General features: G+C 46.9%; 1 protein-coding gene across 3 annotated transcripts in view; it reads left to right on the top strand.

Moving 5' to 3' along the window:
- The window catches only part of LOC126535961 (uncharacterized), a 146733-nt gene that overhangs the window by 17932 nt on the left and 110463 nt on the right, over nt 1-18338 (top strand). The gene's annotated exons all lie outside the window — the stretch shown is intronic.

The raw sequence follows: 18338 nt of genomic DNA, 5'->3' as shown, positions 1-18338 counted from the left end.
ACTTTGTGTGTGTCTAAGGAATGTTGCATGCTTTGTGCATGTGTATGATGTTTAGCTCTTCTTTTGGCTTGTACGTATTGGATGTGGATGTTTATTTATGCCACTTTTTAGTTTTAACATTCACTGAGCAAGATGGCTTTTTTTTTTTATTGGTTCTCTGGTTTTTGATGTGAGCTTCACCAGCGAGGCGTAATTGCATACTGCATGTTCAACTTGGCACCCTATGCATTTACAGCTTCTGCTTTATAGCAGTGACCCTGATTGACAGTGCTTATTGAACTGTGCCTATTTCAGTCAGTGCAAATAATCTGATGAAAGACAGGCTCATAAAGCTTTGTGTATATATTTGGCGGTATTTACAGCACGTCATGGCTGCTGGGATAGATCTGTTCAGTCTTGCACATCCCGCTAGTTGTGCAGTGCTTCACTCACATAAGGCACAGAGGGATAAAACATTGTAAAAAAACATACAGTGCATTGTTGTGCAGATTAATCATTCCACTCAGTGTTTTAGGGAATGTTTCAGGTAATCTTAGATAATTGGATAAGTTGGACATTGTTAAATTTTTTAATCTTGTTTTCTTCTGTTGCTTCATTCATGTTAAAGTATTGCTCTTTAATGAGGCTAGAAAAGGCACGTTGTTCTTTTTAGGAAATCATTTTGATGTGATTTTTACAACACATTTACATATTGCATTTCGTTGGCTTTAAGCAATGATGCATATTCTCAGAATATGTATTGCAGCTCACGTTTCACGCAAATAAGGCATATGAAAGATAATGAAGACATGAATCAAAGAAGACAGTTTTTGAACCTGTAAAGCACTCTGTGCTTTGGTGTCCTACTGGGCCCAAGTGTATTACAGCACATGTATAGTTAAAGTAGCTAGACAGACGTTGCTTTATTAGTCCACTTCTACAGTGTTCACTTAAGAAATTAATTTACAATGTAGCGTCCAGGCGCGTTTGGCTTCCTGGTCGTACTGTGAATCAGCCCAGACAACCTCCATTAACTCAATGGCCTACACTGCCATGCTACCATGGCTTTCTGCCTTGCATTTATTTATTATGTACTGGAGAAGAGCGAGCAGTATGAGCTGCTTTGACAAAGACAATGACGACTATGAGTTGGTCGAAGCCCTGTGCCCGTATTGCCTGAGCGGTGTGACCTCTCACTGCGATGCTATACTCTCTGAGGGCTTAATTAATTAAACCAGAACACCTTTCGACATTTGGTGGAGGTGCTGGGCCCTTTCCCGACCTGGAACTCCGCAGCTGGACGTTCCCTTCCGTTTCGGCTATGCCTGAGGACCACACACAGCCTGATCCTCCCCAGGCATCGCCTGTCGTCTGCTCCAGTGCTCTACACCGAGATCCTCCCATTTTCAGCAGCACCGACGACTGCGCTTAACAAATGGGATGACACAGCTAAACTGAGTGACATTATCTTTCTCGAGTCGCTAATCTCTGGTTCCGAAATCATAAATCCGACCTTTCCACCTGGACAGCATTTACAAACTGTTTCAAAGAAGTCTTTGGTCGCCCGGTTATGCACAAGCTTTGTGCAGAACAACGCTTGCGCGGTCACGCTCAGCAAAAGGGTGAAAACTTCACCAGCTATATTGAAGACGTAGTTGACCTTTGTCGGCGCATTAATCCTACTATGGCAGAAACTGTAAATATAAAGAATGTAATGAAAGGCATAGAGGATGACCCGTCCAAACTGCTCTTGTCGAAAAATTCTCAGACGGTTGACGAGGTCAGTATACCCTGTGCCAGAGCTACAACGGGCTCCGCAAACGACTCTTTACTATGCGCCGAGCTATCGTGCCGGACGACACGGCTTCAGTCCTAACCGATAGTTCCAGTACTGCTCCTGCCTACTCCTAATTGCTCGACCAAATCAGACAACTCTCTCGAGAGGAAGTCGGGCACCAACTGTCACTTCTACCTGCTACCCAGTCGTCTGAGTCCCCTTTGTCTTCAGAACTCGGACGTGTCATGCACGAACAAATCAGCGACACACTACCTCTCGCTAATCGGCCACCTGCAGTGCTGGTTCTGCTCACGTAGTATGCTGCTGTCATCGCCAGTCCAAGACTTTCGCCTGCAGTTGCACACTACACGCCCACAAGCGGCTTCTATGCATTGCCTTCTGCAGCTGAGGCATGCCAAGAAGTGGCTTCTGCATGCCTCTCGACAATTATTATTTACCCGACAGACCCACAGTCACACTGTATATTGATTCCGAGTCCACTTCTGGTCTGCTTTATGGAATATTAGCACAGTGAAGTCTGTGACTGTCTTCAGCATGACACAGGCCCTTAACGACAAGGACCTTTCACCCTCTCAACTCGTGGCCGCCGTCTGTTTTGGGAACCACGCGCAGGAGATACGCCTTGTCCCAGATCACGCTGCCGGACAGAAATCGCAACCCATTTGCATTACGCCTGCATTTCAACTTAAACCTACTTTTTTGTTGTTGTTCTTGTCTTCTCCCTGCTGTCCCCACGAGCCATTGTTACTGGTAACCGCGGATGGCCGTCCTCGTATCGTCTCGGCGTAATGCCATGCTTCGTAAGGATATGATGATGATGCGCGCCGCGGGACCGGCCCCGTTTTCGCGGTTATTCCCATCGCACGACAGCGTCTCGCGCGAGCCGCTGCGAGACGCGTTGGCCCGTGTAATGACCGCGCGTAATGTCATACCGCGCCGAGCGTGAGCGGTGCTTGTTCCGTTTTCGTGGCTCCGGACCGGCCCCGTGAGTCCAGTTGCTGCGTCAGTAGCGCCAGCGACAACTGCCGTGCAACATGGCGGCTGTTACGAGCAGGACTGGGGCTGTCGCCAGTCGGCGTCAGAAAGTATGCAGACGATTTAATTTAATTTCCTGGCTGCCGCCGTCGTGGGTTGTACGAACAATTCGTTTTGGGCGCATGCAGTGACTTCGAAATTGTATTGTCATGAAAGACCAAATGCATGCGTTCGACCGTTTCCATGCTTAGGAGTCGACTGTAGCGTGCATTTGGTTGTCGCAGATGAAACACGACGGCGTTAACAGCCCACGGTGGCGGTGCTCAAACGCTATCGTAAAATACGAGCAGATTCGACATCGCGCTGGACATGACGTCGCACAAAGGTTGAAAAAAAAAAATTGTCCTCGAAAGTGATCGTTCTACGAGACGGGGCCAAACGTTTTCGTCAGCTAGAGCACATTTTCACTGTCGTCTGCTCGCCGTCCCCGGGTCTAGGCTGCTCGGCCCGTTTGGCTTCGGAAGCGCGCGGAGGAACGCAGTGGAGCGGCGCACTCGTTTTCCTAATTGGCTGGAGAGCCGTGCTTTCTAGGTCACTGTACAGCCCTCTAATGTGGCCGTTTTTATTGAGAAGATTGCTCGATGCTCCGTTGCTTCTGCGAAAGCATAGGTATTTCGTGCGAACGTGTCGACTGATACATCGACGGCGTGGCTAGCCTTGCTTCTTTTTCTCTTCCTTGTCATGCAGAGAAAGGGCGGGAGGCAGTTGTGGCTATTTGAGGAGATTGTAAGATAAAGCTAGAAATGCGTTTCGTGAATGCAAGGAATCGGTTACGCTTTAGAAGGGGTCCACCAACCTGTCTATATACGCTCCTGGTGTTCGGTCGACGGTACCTTTAATGTCTGCAGAAGGAGCAGCTCCCTCGAGTCGAAAGCTGATCCCAACTTCCCCGGGCGCTCTCATTTGCCCGCTTTCACGTAGTCGATTATTCTAGATAGCCCGTGCACGATTAACGGCGTGCGCGCGCGTCGGCATTCGCTTCGCATACCTCTCGCAGCTGCCTGCCCGTGCACCGAAGTATAGTCGTAGAATAAGGAAAGAGCCTGGGTTGTGTTGAGACGCGTCGTTCAGTTCGTCCTAACATGCTGTTCTGGACACTCGATTTCGCCATCTCGGATTGGCTAGCAGGACCGCCCTCTCATAGCGTCCTCTGATTTGCTTAAAGAGTGAACATGGCAATATTCTTCAACCATAGCCTCCTCTCCTCTATATGAGGCTATGCTTCAACATGGACATTAAATGTCTACTTCTATTTCGCTATACCGTCTATATTCGACAGTGCACTGGAAAATACACCGTTGCCACAGCCAAAGAGAAACATGTCTAAATATTCAAGCCAGATACGTACGTAATTTCCGTACGGCTGAAGCGAACGTCTTTAGGAGGCACACGGCAGGCGCAGTGCGGTTTGGTGAGCGGTGTCTGTTCTAAATTTTTAGGAGGTTCCCACAAGCACCCTTGGTGTGCGGACGGAACAATAGAGCGACGCGCATGCCGATGATAGACGCGGTGGACGGTAGGAGCAAATGCGCGATGCCAATGATCAAGACCCGCAAATTAGGATGAGGACATTGCGATTGGTCCCGTCGACGTTTGACGTGGACAGTATGTACGCAGCGAGTGCCGTCAAGAGTCTAATTGCTCTAGCGCGGGCCACAGCTCACGCGCACCATCCGTTGCTTGGCCAATAAGCGAAGTTGCACGAATTAAAGCGCTCGCAGCATGCATACGATGGGGCGACGGACAGAGCTCGCGCCCATTCGGGGACCCTCAGTGAGTGTACTTACACTGACTGGCTTAATGCAGCCATAAGCCCCCCCCCCGTAGCGCCGGCGCAGCTGGGATCGTGGATCGGTGCCAACAGCGGAGTGTACTGTCTGCTGCGCGCTCGGTGCGGTACCGTCGCCGACGCAGCCTGCTCAAGGGGCGCCGGCGGCGACCCACTTTCCTAACGAGTGAAACAAGGGTGGACCTGGGTGGACCGCAAAAATGAACCAGGAAAAACGCCTTGTTGAAATCCGGTTTTGAATGTGGCGCCGCCATGCCTCGCGGAGATCGCGATAGAGGGAGCCACTGCACGGGCTCGGAGTAGAGCACACGTAGGCACGATAGCTGACGTAAGGCACGTCAAGTCCTCGATACCAGAGCCGCGCTTCTCGAAACGGCCGCTAGGCGGCGCGAGAAAGTTTGTGTTCCCAATGCCAGGAGGCGCTGGCCATGGGGGGGGGGGGGGGGGGGTGCGCTCGGTGACTTTCTCACTGCCCCGTTTCAAAGGGGATGCCAATAAATAATCGCACTGTGCGTTCGTAATGCGTTTGTGCGTTCATGTATAGTAACGGTAATGCTGCAACTTCGTTAATGCATTTTCAATTGTTTTGCATTGGGAAGTAACAGCGCGCTGGTCGACTGCCTCCTACCTTGTCGACCGGCTGGCTGCATCTTTGTTATGTTGCTGAGTGTACATCAGAATTCTACACATTACAGAAAAAAGTAACCAATTACAATTATTTCTTTCAAAAATGTAATTGGTTGCGGTTACTAATTACTGTCCCACGAAAGTAATTCAGCAATTACTAAAATGTAAGCGATTATTTTAACGTTACTTTTCTCCTTACCTTTATTAATATTGCACAAATACAGTAGATAGAATGAGCTGGCCTGGTTCTTTTAATGCGTCCTCTGCAGACCTGCACATGCTGTTTATCTTCACTAAGTATTCCTTTTCAAAATTTAATTTGGTAATCTTACCTCGTTTTCTTGTGAACACTTCTGGCAGCAACTCTAAAAACTCTCTCAATGTGCATGCTGGGGAGAAGGGCTGTGTAGTAATGTATGAACACCTTCTTCAAACGATTGTGATTACTCAATGCCGAAATACTCGGGTCTGGTTTCTCTACGAAGCACAGCGCTTCATTGTTGCTGGAGCTAGGGGAAGGCGTTAGCGACAGGTCCAGGGAAAAACTAAAGAAATTGTATTAGGTGATTCCATGGCATCAACGTCCGAAGTGGCCATTGCTATCGAGCCATTTCGCGTTGTTGGCCAATGTCTGGTGGAACTTCTTTCTGCAGCCTTCACTCGTTAGCCATTTAAACGTAAACGAATAATTGTAACAGACGCCAGCGAACATTCATGTTCCTTGAAAAGGTGTCCAAATCTGTAATGTGACTTAATATATAACCTGGCAAATGACAATTAACATCAGTAAAACTGTTATGACTTTCAATAATAAAACAATGCCTTCCGCTTTTACTTACAAAGTTAATAATACTCCAATTCAGAGCGTTAGTGAATATAAATACCTTGGTCTTGTTTTCACACCCAGTATGTCTTGGTCGAAGCACATAGATTTAATAACCTCAACTTCATTGAAAAAGTTAGGCTATCTGCGCCACATATAGACCACAGCCCCAAGGGATACTAAACTACTGATGTATAAATCGCTAATCCGGCCTATACTAGAATATGCTTCTCCGATCTGGAATCTGCACAAACAGTGTGACATTAGTCAGATTGAGGCCACCCGAAAGAAAGCGGTCCGCTTCATATGCCATAGGTACGATAGGGATTTTTCACCTTATACAGCGCTTTCATCCCTGGGCTTACAAACGCTCTCAGATCGCCGACGCATGGAATCACTGAAGTTTTTGCATTGCATTATTAACTCCTCTTGCTGTATATCTTCAGATAACTACGTAACTCCTGCAAAACCATTTAATACTAGAAGTCATCATCACCTAAACATCGCACCTTATTTTGCCCGTACTGACACCTTTAAATACAGTTTATTTCCCTGTGTAATCGAATACTGGAATTCTTTGCCTGGTCCTACTCGTTCTCTTCCTTTAAACTTATTTTTGGTAGCCATTGAATAGTTTTGGTTTGTATTGTTCGTATTGCCTGTATTATTTATTATTTGTCATTGCTCTGTTTTTCACACCCACTCCTGCATAGCCCGATCGGGCTGCGGTATGTACAAATAAATAAATAAATAAATGCTGCATATTATTCAGCCCTATAAATACTGTTTGTGTGTTACAATCGCAGAGATTGGTATATTTGAGTTAAGTAATGTCAAATAGATAGAAATATACGAGTTTAGCTGCCAAAAACTTCTGTCTATATCAGACAAGTTATAGACTCCTATAAGTTAAGAACAATTCAGCACCAGCTCCTATCACCTATGAAGGCCACCTATGAGTGCTTCCAAGAGAGAGGGAGAGAAATTCATTATATGAGAAGAGCTCACAGGTCGGACCTCCAGGAGGTGTGTGCAGATCTGCAAGCCTGTCATGTTCAGATGACCCAGGCATAGCTGCAGGACGCTAATTGTGGGAAGGAGGTAACCCATTTACATGTCTTTATCTCTTTCGACTCTGTAGCTTCCACCAAATTAAAGTTATCAATGCTGCATCGCCTGTCATAGCTTGCTTCATCAAAAATGTAACTGGTTACATGTAATCGGTTACTGAAAAAAGGTTATTGAATTACATATAGTGTTAATTGTTAAATTAAAAAATTGCCAAGAAACATAATTTATTACGATTAATTGCATGCAATTGATTATGTACAAGTCTGGTGCACATGCACACCTCAATGACATTGGTCGACATCGTACACACCGACTAACTCTTCAAGCTGCGATGGTTCATCTGAGTTTGGTGTTGTTTCCTTGCTCGACTTTTTTTTTTTTTGCATTGTCTTGTGAGGTGTTGCTTTATTATTATTATTTTCTTTTTTTTCATACTTTCATCTCTTTGCAAGAAGTGAGTGCTGCTTGTGGTATATCAGATTGTGCTACATCAAGTGTGTGCTAACAACCGCAAGTAGCTCTCTGGCCAGCCTTGTGCATAAACGAAAGCTTGGCAACAGTTTGAAAGCAAAAGAGAACAGAACATGCATGTACACCACAAATTCTTGTTTTAAATTTTCACAAGGTATTTTTTTCTAATGCGCTCATTTCAACCTTTCGGGGGCTGCACTATTGCGCAAACCTGTGATTGTTGCGCATATTAATTTGGTGGTCCTCCGAGCTTTTCTCAAATGATGGGCGATAGGTGTTTGCAAAGCACGCTTCTTTGATACGTTAGATGGGACAAGTTGTTAGGAGCATCTCTCTTGCAACGGAGAAGGAGGGCAGGTGTGACCAAGATGTTTACTTTTACCTGCCTACTGCATCTTGTGTGTGTCCACATGGATGCTTGCTTCTGGTTAGTAGGCATCGATGAAAGGGTGAGTGGATAGTATAAATGTCCTCTTAAGAAACAGGTGTTGAGTGCCACCGAGTTCGTTACATTTGCATTTATAATGTGTTTATTCTTAGCACATAAGGTCACGGTTCGGGCGAACAAGCCATTGAATCTTAAAGCATTTCCAAATTTACTCCAAATAAGCATTTATTCCTTCAGCCAATCAACTGTCATAAAAAGATGAGGTTCATTTCATCCTGTGCTTTCCCTACCTTCAAGCCATTAATCCTCAAGTGGTCTAACTCATCACTTCTGCAGATTCATTCATCCTTCTCCTGCTATCTTTAAATCCCAAGAGCTCGGGCAGGCATCCTCATTTACTACATCGTTATTTACTCCTGGATAGATGCTGTGACATGCTCACAAAATGGGCTCGGTGTTAACTAAACGTGCTCACATAAATAGTCGTCACTAACAATTTGTTTCTTCCTGTAACTCCACTTTTTCAGGCTCCCTGATCTGTATGGCTTATAATTGCAATGACCATGTTCTATACTTACTGTATAAACTGTAATTGCGACGACCATGTTCTGTCTGCTCGTGCAAAAAAGTTGTCATCTACAATCATTAGCGCGCAGGAGAACACTTGTTTTTTCCCCTTCTGTGTGCACAATTAATGACACAATACAACAACATTGAAATGATAGAACTAAGGTATGGGCGCGAATTGGTTCTCTACATTATCGGAAAAGCATTACTGAGTAACAGTAAAGCAAGGAAAAAGGCATAGGCGACGGGGAACAGGTGAAGATGGTGCTGCCAGCGCTGCTGTTCTCATCAACCTCTTTGTTACATAAACTGTGATACGATTACCATGGCTTCCGAGATTGTGCGTGCCTGCAAGTTTTGCTCCAGCCGACCCACTCGCGTGGAGAGAGCACAAGTTCAGGGAAGGGCTTGGCTGGCTCATTTTCTGCACTGCGGCACACACAACGGAGTGCATTTCATGGGTTTGGGAGGCTTTCAAACGCTCTGGTATTGTTTCTTCAGCTTGGATTAAACAAGAAAAAAAACCTATGTATAGTATATTTTACGCTGCCACATGATCTCTTACTGATTTGGAAATGGTGCCCGACAGTATACGAGGGGCAAAGTGCCTGCTGGTGCCTATCTACATATTTGAAGAAGAGGCTTACTTCTATCTCCCATATACTAAGGTTTCTTGCCGGTAAAACGTGGGGCACATCCGTGGCATCTATGCTTCAACTATACAGGACGCTCTTCCTGGGATACTTTCGATACAGCACACCAATGCTGTCCAATGCTAACAAAACTAACATCCATGTCCTACAGAGCATTCAAGGCCAAGCCCTTCGAACATGTCTGGGGCTACCTCGAAATGCTTCAACCGTGGCAACAATTGCCACCGCGAGAGACCACCCAATAAGGACGTATATAGATATTGACGCACTCCGGGTGCATGTTCGCCATATATCCAGAGTCCCTGACCACCATCTTGCTCGCTTGCCTGAGAAAAGACCCAGGGCAGCGTTCTCCAGATCAATTGCGGCTAACCGGCACTCTTTCTCTTTGAGGCACTCACCCGCAACAAGAACGCCGTCCCCTATGTGGTGCTTGAAGAAGCCTCCAGTGTACCTTGCTGTTCCAGGAATAGTGAAGAAAGCTAGCCTGACCACCTCGGCTCTCAAGCAGATCACATTGGAACTTCTGCATTGTTCATACGCTAACCGAATTCATGTTTACACGGATGGTTCCGTTTCGGAAAATTCTACGGGCGCCGTTGTTCTACCATCTCAATCGGTCGTCATCAAGTTTAAGACATCACACGTAGCGACATCTACAGGCTCTGAACTGGCCGCTCTTCGCGCTGCTGTCGAATACATTGAAAAAGAACCGCCCAACAAATGGGCAATATTTTGCGACTCGAAAGCAGACCTCCAGAGCTTGCGAAGTTTACGACGTGGCAATTATGAACAGCTGGTGTCACAAATCAACGAAACCTGCCATTGCGCTTCTGAAAGAGGACATAATATCATATTTCAGTGGCTGCCGGGACATTGTGGCATCGTTGGTAATCACCTCGCTGATGACGCTGCCCGACGCGCCCAAGCTGGCTCACCGACACTCTTTATACCTTTATCCAGAGTCGATGCTGCAAGAGAGCTTCGCAATCTCGCTCGTACAATCACGAGGTTGCTGGCATACACCACAGAACTCTAAGTGTCGTTTACACAGCCTCGACCCGTCACTGAAACTTACATTACCAGCGAACCTTCCACGACGTGACGCAACACTGCTGTGTCGGCTGTGGGTAGGAGTAGCATTCACCAACTCCTACAGCTATCGTATTGGAATGGCGGATTCACCAATGTGCGCTAAGTGCAAGGGTGAAGAGACCATCAGTTACCTTCTGTGCCACTTTTCTCGCTTCGATAATCAACGCGAGACTCTCCAGTGTGCCTTAAATAGACTGGATGACAGGCCATTTACGGAAGCGAAGATCTTGGGAGCCTGGCCTCACAGTTCATTGGCCCAGAAAGCAGTTCGAGCGCTTTTTCGCTACCTGAGGGCAACAGACTTGAGTGCCCGACTGTAGACATCCTACACCTAAGTTCTCTCTTTCCCTCTTTCACTCCCCTCCCCACGTGTAGGGTAGCAAACTGGACTCAGTCTGGTTAACCTCCCTGCCTTTCCGTCTTCCCTTCTCTCTCTCTCTCTATCTATTCTCATATGCGTAAACTTTTTTCCATGCACATACTCCCACTACATTTACATTGGCATGTGGAAGTGGAATATATCTGCAAAGGGTTTGTCACATGCTGGAATCCTGTTATACTTCGCAGTTTGCGGATTATGCATTCTTACCATTTTTTTTTAGTTGGTTTTAAAGCTTTGAACAAATCGCCTGTTGATGCCGGTGCTTGCTTTCGTCTATGCAAACTGCCAGCGTGATAGGGCCTGAAGCACACTGCAGTCGCCCCTGTACTTAGATTTAGATGCACGTTAGAGAACTCCAGGTGGTTAAAATTAATCCAAAGCCCCCATTACAGCGTGCCTCGTAATTATGTCATGTTTTTGGCAAGTATGCCTCAGAATTAATTTATTTATTGAATTTCTCATGTATTTTTTATTTATTTACTTAATAAGTATTTGTTTATTTATTCAAGTACCCCAAAATCCTGAAAGGCATTACATAGTGGGGACACAATCATGAATAAAACAGGGTAGTGCAACCTCTGAACACACATTAATAAAGTATGCTAGTTCAAAGGCAAATATTCAAGGCGGAGGTCAAGGAATGTTCCAGCTAAGGCACAGCAAGCTTTAAGAAAGTTTTTTCTTTTCTTTCTTTTTGCGGAATAAAGAAAATTTGTATGCTGTGCTGTGTGAGTTTGCGTGCCATTACCTGCTGTATGCTGCAGTCACAAGGCTGGATGGAACAAGAAATTGTGCATGAAGTGTGCAATGATAAATTATGCAATTGTAATATTTACTATATTATTGTATGTAGTTGCCACCCAAACAGGCATTAGCATAACTAAAAACAGTAATGATTCAAATGTTAATTACATCAAACACAATAATACTAGTCGCTTTTCATTATGTCTGCTTAGGGCATGTTTATTTATTTTTAAACAAATTTATTTATGAATATCTTGCATGGCCTTCAGTAAGGCATTTGGCAAAGAGGGAGCACTCTTACGTCAACATAAAACAACCTGTGTTGAACATGGTAAAAAAAAAAAATGCATATCGTATCAAAAGCATTATTTGCACAATGCAATAGCATGCGACATGAAAAAAGTACCCACAATAAAATAATAGCAAATATTACATGGACATAATTGCACAACAGAGTAGGCATACAAATGCAAAAATTGCCATATCAATTGCTGAATCATTGTATTGCAACGTGAAAAAGAAAAAAAAAACAAAATACGAAGCAAACCATTAAACTCTACCACCTACGATAAGCTACCAGTTCACCCAAGGAATGGTGTGTGAACCCACTCATGATTTGTTCAGAAAAATTAATAAAGACGAGGACAGCTAGACCATGTAGGTACTACAATATCTTTTCCTTTTGCCTCTGTTCTTTCTCGTCACTTCCCACGTCCAGCCGCACCGTTCTGAGTGTAGCTGCGTGATTGCGCACTTGTTTTGCGAGAAGGGCAGGAAGTCAAATAATAAACCGCACGTTCGCAGTCTTCGTGCTCGGCTTGGGGCAGTCTGTAAGCGATCAAGGGAGAAGAGTTTGCATCTTGTGTCTACGCATTAGCGTTGAATATCCGCCGACGCGTTGGCGTTGTTTCTAAAACCGTCGTCTGCGTCCTTGCCGGAAAGGAACGACCGATCGAGATGCGACACATTGATTCGCGGTCGTCGCATTGTCGTCTGCTTTCATTGCTTCCTTCTCCACGCCTGTGACAGCATCGCACGCGTTGCACCGTAGCGCGCCAATAAGAATCGTTCGGCGTGGTTGCGCGCGATACATAACATACACGCGCAAGCGTATGCGCGGTGCCACTTATCGCGACTCTCGTAAGGACGCTGCGCTTCACAGGTCCCGCTAATTAACTGAGCGCACATGTGACCCGACAGCGCCGCTCAGGCCCATTTGAATACCAAATGAGTCGCGTTCGAATCCCTGACACGCGGTCGTGGAGGAAGCGGCCAGCCTCGCTCCTTCGTCTTCGGTGTTATCACGGAGGCGCCGCGCTCTTCCTGACTTGGTCTCCGCTACCGTCCGCGCTGCCCGTCCTCGTACCCACTCTCTCATTTCCACGATACTCGGGGCGGCGGCGCGCGATGCTCTGTTTTCAGACTACGTCGTATTCTTTAGACGATTTGCTGGAAGCAAAAGAAATTTCTTGGTGTGCACCTGTACAAGTTGGCCGCAGGCTCATGGTAACTATGTGGGCTGTTTGTATCCTTGTGCGAGGACATGTCTTTCGTCTGTCTGTCGTGTCAGGGTTCTGCGCCACACAATCGAACTTGGTTCGGCAACAAGAGCTCAGTATACACTGCGTTTGACCTCGTTGTACTGTCACGCCCAGCTGCTCACAGCAAGAGTAGTCGTGTGCGCTGCGTGTTCCCGGGTGGTCTCGCTCCCAGTACCCGTCCAGGTCAACGGTGGTCGCCTGGGACCTGTATTCTGGACGTATCCCTTTCGGGAAGATAATTTTCAATGAACGTCGGCAGCAGGCTGAGCCGTTACCGTACCTCCATAGCGAGGCGTTATGCTACGAGTCGCGTAACACAGAAGGGTAAGTGACGAGATTCGGCGTGATTCGGCACGGTGTGGCTGATGGCCAGACGGTCACACACATTCTCGGCGCATTCCCGCGCAATGTATACGCGCGGTATCGTGTCCGAGCCGCCGTTCCGCTGGCTGGCGGCGTCTTCGACGCGTTTGTGCTGCGCCTGTGACCGGATGCACGGTGGCGATGGTCACGGCCTGTCCTCGCAAAGCGGAACCGACGCCCGGACGCTTTCCCTGCGGACGCTCGCTCCACTGACCGCGGAAGGACGCTCGATTCGACTCGCTCGGCGTGACGGGATCGCGGCGCACGTAAACCGCGCCAGTGCGCCGCCGCGTGTTGCGGATTGTTTGTTTCACTTGTGGCGACACACTCTCGCGTTTTCTTCTTGATGTATGCGGCCAAGTTGGCACATGCGCCTCGGCATCGATTTGCCGAAATATGCGCCCTGCCCTGCGTTAGGCAAAAACTCACCGCGAGATATTTCGTCAACTACCGTATTTATTTATTTATTTATTTATTCATTCATTTAGGATATACTGTGTACGCTCAGTTTTCCCGAGCTTCCTGAACTATAGTATCTAGAAGTGCTGCACGTCACTATTCGTTTCACCGACAGGTACAAAAACGGTGTCGCCTTACGGCGCAATTGATTTCACCCGGTTCAGGCTTCGTGCTGGATAAATCGAATGGTATTTGTATCCTGATCGAGCGTTAGTGCATTGAGAATGCAAACCCAGCGGCTGGTTATTATTATTATTATTATTATTATTATTATTATTATTATTATTATTATTATTATTATTATTATTATTCAAAAATGCAGTACGTGCGAAACCCACTCAGCGGCGATATAAGCGCGCTCTTAGCATCTCGCACCAGGTGGTGACGGCCTGAATGACGCCGTCAGATCCTCAAAAAGCCTTCGTCAAAGCTGCCTTCTCCGCGGTAAAAGGCTTCATGAGGAGAAGCCAACATTTGGGGGCCCTCCGTTTTAGCCACCGACCAGTCCTCGGGAGGTTGTCACTGTTAGTGCGGTGCTGGTGCGCGCGCTTGCGTGCGGTGCCGTTCTGGCCCCTTTCGGTTGCGACACTCAGCCGTTTGTTTTATCAGGGTATCCATACCCGCAATGTGTGGGCAGGTCGCTTCCCTTCCGCCACCCGCGTATAGGCGATTATAGGCCGACGCAGTGCTGGTGTTCTGTAACTTTTCTTCAGCCGTAGCTGTTCAGTGTACATCGCCCAGTCATTAAGGCCTCGGTCGCAGTTATCCTGCTTATCGTCGTAAAGTTTCATTGGCACACAAGTAGGCTACATCTGGATGTTCAGCGACATGTGATCCGTCGGCGTCGTGCTGTCGCATCGCTTCTGCCATCGTCGTTGTTGTCGGGCCCACTGCGACTATCTTTGGTAGCACTTTTGAGGGTTTCCCTTAAGTGACCATCAACGTTTTCTTTTCGTAGAGATTTTCTGCCGTACATTGATGTCCGAGTAGAAACGTACGGTATGACCTGTCAGGGTAAGAAACCCGATCGAGACGTGGAAAACAACGCTGCAATAGCAGGACAACCCGGCAACGCAAAGTGAAAGTAGCAATTCTAGCGCGACACGTTGCCGGCGCTTACGTGCAGTGCTGCTTAGTGCGCTTGTTCCCTATAATCTCCCGGCAGGTCACTCCACCTGTGTTTAACGAAATAGATCCGTGCTCTCTCCCTTCCCTTTCCTGCCGGTACGGCGCGGCTCCGAGGCAGTGGGGAGACCGACTGAGCCCTCTCCCAGGCTCTTGCCCTTCTTATCCTTCGTCGCGTGTCGTCGGCGTTTTTTGTCGCGCCCCTGCGATTTGCAGAAGTCCCGAAGGTCTCGGTGCAGAAGTGTCGGACGTCGCAACCCTTGAGTACACGTGACGTTACTCGATTTCGGCGAGCGTTCACTTCGGCTGTTCGAAACGTGGTTGTGTTCATTGCCTACTCTCACGCCGCGAGTTTTGATCGATCTTTACGACGTCTGCGTTTACTTTCCGCTGTGTTCAGTTATAACAGCAGCGGTAACGAAGCGGCAACGATGACGATATAATAATAATAATAAACGAAAGGCCGGAGAGAACAAGAGGAAGGGAAGCGTAATTTAGAAACGTGACAGAGTTGGCTACTCGGTGACTTTCCATTGTGCTTGGAAATGCAAGAAGCAGAAAGACGCAACGAAGACAACGCTTGACCTCGTCGCTTCTTTCTGTGTCTTCTGTCTAGTATTTGCGTTGTACCGAGGCACCATGTTGATTAAATCAAGCGAACTAAAACAACGCATATATTCCATGAGCAACTGTATCCATACAAAATGGGAGGCAGCGCCATCTTTCTTGCAATTGTCATTTCAGCACTTCATTGCCCGTTTCAAGGCTGTCGTTGTGTATTCTGTCACATGTACGCGAGACAATAAAGGTACCTGAAGGGCATACGGCGCCTTTTCCATCTGCTGTGTTCTTCCGCCTGCCCTCGATTGACACGCCAGAGGGCAGGCGCTATACCGGTGTATCGACTGATAACAAGGGCACGTGTGCGAAACCGGTCCTGTTTGCTTGTGAGATGCGCCGCAATACTCGTATGCATCGCGGTGCAACTTAGCTGGTAATAAACGTATTAAGACCATATTTTCCTCTGCTGTGTCTCGAAAACGCGGCTGATACGATGCCATTAGGCAGACACCCACATGTTTATATATATATATGAGGAGTTTTTTTTCGAAATGGGTCAAATCCACGTAAACAAAAGTTGAGAAAAAAGCAAAAATTTGTTACCGGACCTAAATGCAACGCTAGCAAAGCTATTATATGATATGCTTTACATGTCGGCTAGGGCAAGTTTACGACCACAAGTAATGAAAAATTATGCGGCAGATATGCCCAATATTAGGGTGAGAACTCTGGATTTGGCTCGTATTGAATTGAAACACTGGATTTTAGGCGGTATTGTTATGAAAACTTTATTAAAATTGGCTTTCCAGAATGGCATCATGTAATAATGACAGAAAAGCTATAATAACATTGGCAGCAGGGCTTTGCTGTGCTTCAAGAACAATAGAACTATACTTGAATAGCAGGTGCGTCTTCTTGGCAGCATAAGCAGCTCTCTTCTAATTCTTCCGCAGGATCATTTCCTTGGGCGCGCCTGAAGACACTAACGAAGTACGCAAGCTCTTCATTGTCTTGCCAGGAATTTCCGAAATGCTTCACAAGAAGGCTGGTCACATCTCTGACTTTCATTTCGTTGACGTGGTGTGCGTACAGTGCACATGTTATGGGTGCTTGTGCAAGGGACCTTCCCCTTTTTAGCACTGACACGAAATTTGACACAGAAACTTTATAGTGAGGCTCTGCTCTAATTTGAGGACTCCTACCAGCTGCATTTCTTTGAATGTAGAAGACCTTCGTTTCGGTTATCTTGAACGGCAAGCTGAATGTCGACTTCATCACCGCCGTGCAGTAGGCCTTCCAGTCGTACGCATGCCAATGTTTTCCAAGCTCTAACACAGTGCCGTGATTTGAAAAAATCCTTTGGTAGCTTTGTGGATTCAGGATTTCTTCGTGTCGTCTAACATCTTTTTCAATTCTGCCAAATACCCTGTCTGGGGGTAAAAAACTGTGTCCTGTGACAGGAAACACAAGGGAAACTACTGAGACACCTGCTGGAGCCTCATTCTGGAGCCACCAAAGAAGCATGCAAAGCACAGTACTGTTCTTGTTTTGTCCAGCACAGCCATCGGCTACTAACCGCACCTCTCTAATTCCTTCGAAGTTAGCGCTTCGAAGTGTATTATGTACCGCACTGGCTACTTGGTTGCTTCCTTTGGAGCTTTCATCTTCGCTCCATGTGTAGGAATGGATGGCCTCTTTGGGCATTGATCCATCTGCCTGGTTTTCCACCACGCAGAGGTGGTACTGATAGAGCTGGCGGCTGTAGTAGGCTTCCTGGTCCGGAACTTTGGGGAGCACTTGATTTTGTTGGCAATCAAATGAGAATGTTTTCAAGTCTTCCCTCTTCTCACGCAGCAGGGAATAAAAAGCCTTATACTTCAACTTGTGTACACGTTGCTCTGTTATGACACGCTGCTTCTGTGAAACATCTCCACAAGTTTTCATCTCATACGCATTTTTCAGGCACACAGAGCAAACGTCTGTCCTCGGTGTTCTGAACGAAAGATTGAACGTCGCTCGAAAAATGTGGTGAAAGAAGCCATACTTCACCCTCACATCTTCGGGTGCTTGTTGGTTATAAATCTGCCACAGGTTTCGGATGCTCTTCAGCTCACTTGGAAGGTATAACTTTTTTGTCTTCTTCCGGTTGTAGTGTGACTCTCTTGCCCGAAGTCGCTTAATGAAACCCACAACAGCTGATCGCTTTCGACCGTAGCGCTTGATCTTCTGGTCACCTCCACGACTGTCGGCTTTCACTTCACCTTTTTCATACTTGTGCTTTATATAGCGAGTAACTGTGCTGTGACTAATATCAAGCACTGCGCAAAACATATCGCGACAAACACGAATCTCTTGGCCATTTTCTATCCGTACCTTGTAAACAACAGCAAGGCTCCGACGAGGTTCCGCTTCTTTTCCTCTCCTACGTTTTACGGCTGTTGGCGTGCAGTACATCAAAACGAACGCCTTTTGTTCCACGCTACACAGTTCGTAAAACTTCTCCTTGAAACGTTTAGTGGATGCTTCTGTCACAAGCGCACACCTGAGAGTCTTTTTCGCGTGTTTACATTTTGGCAACGGCGCATTCTTGCTTTTACGGTGGTGATGCGGCTTTTTTTCACTTCGCCGTCGACGTCTAGGGATAGATCTTTCGCCGATCTCTTCATTGCCATCCGAATCCATGAACAACGATATCAGAAAAGCGAAGAACTCGCGAAAACACGAACGAAACACTCTGAGCTGTCAGGCGGGAACCAACTCCTTGGCGGGAACTGACAAGGAGGCAGCGATGGCTAAATGACGTCATGCCAAAAGCGCTCTCCTATTGGGCAAATGGATTTGGCTCATTTTGATCCGTGCAACAGCTG

The sequence above is a fragment of the Dermacentor andersoni genome, chromosome 4 (assembly GCF_023375885.2).
Source record: "Dermacentor andersoni chromosome 4, qqDerAnde1_hic_scaffold, whole genome shotgun sequence".
NCBI classification, from domain to species: domain Eukaryota; kingdom Metazoa; phylum Arthropoda; class Arachnida; order Ixodida; family Ixodidae; genus Dermacentor; species Dermacentor andersoni.
The sequence above is the reverse complement of the archived record's forward strand: the minus strand, read 5'-3'. Positions and strand labels throughout refer to the sequence as shown.